Below are 4,798 nucleotides of genomic sequence, written 5' to 3'. Positions count from 1 at the left end.
CTGGGAGTGCTGGCTCTGAACCCATAGGCTGTGCCTAGTGGAATCTGTGTGCACGTGACAAGGCGTGGGTCGTGTCATGAGGCTCCAAGGAGCTTAACAGAGACACATTTCCTGAATGTGCCCCAGATCTCTCCTTTGGGGCTCCTGGAAGCCTGAGAGGTCAGCAGAGTTTTTGCAGATGTTCAGTCGCTGTCATGTGCCCGACTCTCTGTCATCCTATGGACTGCAGCACGCCAAGCTTCCCTGTCCTTCACCATCTCCCGGAGTTTGCTCAAACTCACATCGTTTGAGTCAATGATGCCATCCAACCAACTCATCCTCTGTCACCCCCTTCTCCTCCTGTCCTCAATCTTTCCCAGCATCAGAGTCTTCCAGCGAGCCAGCTCTTCACATCAGGTAACCAAAGTATTGGAGCTTCAGTTTCAGTATCAGTCGTTCAATGGATATTCAGGGTAGACCCCCATAGTCTCTCATCACAATGAATTGTACCCAACAAAGGCAGCTTAGTATAGTCCACATTCTCTAGATGTGGTGCCCAGACCAGCAGCATTGATGTCATCTGGGAACTTGTTAAGAATGCAAATTCTTAGGCTCTACCTCAGGCTGGCTGAATCAAAAACTCTGGGAGAGTAACTATACACCAATAAAAGTCTTTTTAAAGATGGTCCACACTTTCAGTTATAAGCTATATAAGTCCTGGGGATGCAATGTCCAGTCAGGTAACTGTAGTTAGTAATAAACCCTGTTGTATATTTCAAAGTTCTTAAGACGTAGTAGTAGGATCAGAGCCATATTTCCTTCTTAGGGATAAAACACATTTTATATTTCAGAAGTGAAAGGAAAAAACCCATAAAAATCCCTGGAAGAAGGGCTTGTTATCTGAATTTTAGCAAGCCATCCAGGTAACTCTGATGCATACTAGAATTTAAGAGTGACTGGCATAGACAGTGATTGTGGGACTTGAGGTCAGACAGTCTGACTCCCATATTCCCAGCTAACTAGTTCTGTGACATTAAGAGAGTTACTCGCCCCTCCTCGGCTTATAATATCTCTATGAAGTGCTTTGCCTTGGTATCAGTGTCTTGAGATGCAGTTGGTCCTCCATCAATGTAAGCTCGTTTTCAGTGGAAGCTGCCACAGTGTAGCAGAAAGAGTGTGGCGCTAGATTCCAGTGTTGGCGAATCCACTTGCTATTGGGGGTATTTTAGGCAAGTCATCCTTAATGAAATTTGTCAACAACTATTGAACAGCGATTGGATGCCAGGGACTATGCCAAGAGCTTTTCATGCTTTATCTCATTTAATCCTCCCAACCACCACACAAGAAAGGTTCACATGTTGCTTCCCTGGTGGCTCAGAGATTAAAGCATCTGCCTGCAATGCGGGAGACCTGGGTTCGATCCCTGGGTCAGGAAGATCCCCTGGAGAAGGAAATGGCAACCCACTTCAGTATTCTTGCCTGGAAAATCCCATGGACTACAGTGGGCTACAGTCCATGGGGTCACAAAGGGTCGGACACGACTGAGCAACTTCACTTTCACTGGAAGAAACAGAAGCTCTGTGTGGATAACTAACTTGTCCAGGGTTTAAGGACTAGATGATTGGGGGAGCTGGCTTGAAGCTAGCAGTCTGGTTCTGGAGCCCACACTCTTCACCACCAGATGGGACTCAGCATGTGGGACCTCACCATCCACATCCCCAAAAGAAGCAACCACCAAGGGAACTAATATGCATTCAGCACCTTCTATGGGCTAGGCAGGCTTCCCAGATGGCACAGTCGTAAAGAATCTGCCTGCCAATGAAGGAGACAAAAGACACGGGTTAAGTCCCTGGGTCAGGAAGATCCCCTGGAGGAGCAAACAGCAACCCACTCCAGTATTCTTGCCTGGATAATCTCATGGATAGAGGAGCCTGGTGGGCTACAGACCATGGGGTTGCAAAGAGTCAGACTGAACACAGCACAGCATGTGCTGGGCGTTTAGCTGGACACATCCTTTCATTTATCCTCTGTGTCTCCATGAAGTATTATTATACCAGTTTTACTCATGAAGCTGCTGTGGCAGGATAATGCCTCAGGCCACTGTGAAAATGGAAAGAGAGTATATTTTTAATTATACAGCTCGATACAAGTTAGCAGGTGATTGTTATCTGGTTAGTAAGAGGATGTGTCCCTAAATTTCTAGAAGAATTCCTATTAACTGGTAAATGCCTCCAGGAATTACTCAGATTTGCTCTTTCCACCACTACCACTGAGGTGGCCCAAGACTCCTATCTGGAGCTCAGGCCACCAGGCTTTCTGGATGGTGCCACACCAGATCCTGCCCTGGGCTTCCGTCTCTTACCTTCAGTCCCACTCACCGCCTCCCTGGTCTTTCCCATCACCCCCGACAGTGGGACACCTGGACTTCACCAACGATTTCTGGCCTGGCTACATTCCCGGTGTCCCACTCCTTTGTGCCCTGGCCACAGCTGCAGCTCTTGTTTTAAGATTTGCTTCTGTGATCATTACTACTTTAAAAGGTACCTACCCTCTCACCTTTTTATGTGAATACAGATGAGCTTGGCCTCCCTTCTGTGGCATTCCCCTATGTGGCCTTAGGAAAGAACTCTGGACTGGACATCAGCCGATCTGGATTCTAGTCATGGCTTTTCCAATCAGTAACTGTTTGACCTTGAGCAAGTCATTTCTCTTTTTTGAGTCATGGTTTCCCCTTCCAACTTGTAGATAATGAGACAATACTCCTTAAAAGAGGCCATAAGGCCATGTATGTGAAAGTGTCTTATGAATTGAAAAGTACTTGATAGATGTTAGTGATCTCCCTGCTCTCTGATCATCTCCAAAGACGAATCCTCCTCCTGTGCTCTGGTGCTTAATTCAAGTCTCACATGGGAGTTACCTAAAGAGCTTTTCAAAACTGCCTGTGCCCACCCTGACATAGACCGATTTAACTGGATCTGGGGTGCAGCCTGGGCACCAGTGGTTTTTAAATCTCCCTGGGTGATTCTGATGAGAAGGCAGTGTTGAGAACCACTGCTTCATTGGAACAAGGAGAGGACTTGGGATAAATTGACAGTCTCAGAGACACCGATCCCTCCCCCTTATTCAAGGTTGGGGTGTGGTCTCCTTCATAGACCTCTCTGCAGCCCAGAGACCCTGAGCACCTTGCTGATGAACCTGACCTTCCCAAATTTTTGGCCAAACCTTCAGCTGGGGCATGGGCTTCCTGTTTGTGAGCATAGCAGGACTTTCTGGAATAGTTTGACCAGGGAAGTCAGCCAACAGCATTTTTACAGATGTTTCATATTTTTAATGAAGACCAGCTCCCTCTCCAAATTGGGACCTGAAGCCTGCTGTACATCAACACTCGAGGTGCTGGCTTGTTCAGTTGATCAGTTGTGTCGGACTCTTTGCGACCCCATGGACAGTTGCCCGCCAGGCTCCTCTGTCCATGGGATTTCCCAGGCAAGAATACTGGAGTGGGTTGCCATGCCCTCCTCCACGGGATCTTCCCAGATCAGGGATCGCATCTGCATTGGCAGGCAGATTCTTTACCACTGAGCCACCAGGGAAGCCTGAGGTGCTGGCAGAACATCCAGATTCCTCACATGTCCAAAGCATCGCCTTGTCTGCCCTCCTCCCACCCCCACCGACCCCACACACTGACACCTACTGCTCCTGACTGCCTATGTCAGCCAGTGACGTCCCTGTCATCTATGTCCCCCAGACTGGAGAAGAGACTCTATGCAATGTGGTAAGCGGAGGTTCTGGACTTTGAAAACCTGAGTTCAGATCCTAGTCACTTAGACAAGTGACTTAGCCTCTATGTGCCTCAGTTTCCTGTCCCAGGAAAAGTGGATAATTCCTACCTCCAATTTGTCATAATTAAATGAGTCAATTCCCATAAAATGCAAACTATCTTGCACATGTGAAAGTCACTCAGTCATGTCCAACTCTTTGCCAGCCCATGGACTGTAGCCCACCAGGCTCCTCTGTCCGTGGAATTCTCCAGGCCACAATACTGGAGTGGGTAGCTGTTCCCTTCTCCAGGGAATCTTCCCAACCCAGAGACTGAACCCAGGTCTCCCGCATTGCAGGTGAATTCTTTATTTTCTGAGCCACCAGAGAAGCCCATAGTGAATGGGCACATAGTAAATGCTCAAAGAATGTGAGGTCATCATGTTTATACCTTCTTCATTTTTCCCCCATATTCAATCAACAACTCAGAAACTTAGCTCCATCCTTGAAATGTTCCTTACATGTTCTTTCCCTTCCCACATGCTTACTTACATCCACATACCCTCCTCCCTGTCTTCAATCACCATCTTTAATCTATCCCCCATCATGCCACCAAACCCATCTTACTAAAGGAGAGTTCTGTTTGCATAATTTTCCTACTTAAAAAATTGCTGGCTGCCCCTTTCCTGAACATAGACTAAGGGCTGAGCTGCCTCAAATTCCTGCCATGCTTTTCATCTTGGAGGGAAGTCTCTGATCGTTAGCTTGGTTGATCCACAGTCTGTTGGACTGTAGGGTGACCTGAGCTGCTGGCCAGATTCACATCCAGAAACATGTCCATGCCTGTATCTTGTTTACTATTGCATCACCCCAGGGTGTGGCGAGTTGAAAAGGTTCTGTTTGGTTTTTGCCATGTGGGACTGAACCACACGAGAAAGTACTTTTTGAAGATACATTGGTCATTGATTGTTTTTAAATCCTTTCCCTAAAATGTGAACTAGTTTTTTCCAGTAGTTTTCAACTACATATTCTCCTTATGAGTTGTAAACATGCTGGGAGAGCT

This window comes from Cervus canadensis, chromosome 6 (assembly GCF_019320065.1).
Source record: "Cervus canadensis isolate Bull #8, Minnesota chromosome 6, ASM1932006v1, whole genome shotgun sequence".
Lineage (NCBI taxonomy): Eukaryota > Metazoa > Chordata > Mammalia > Artiodactyla > Cervidae > Cervus > Cervus canadensis.
Note: the sequence above shows the minus strand (reverse complement) of the source record.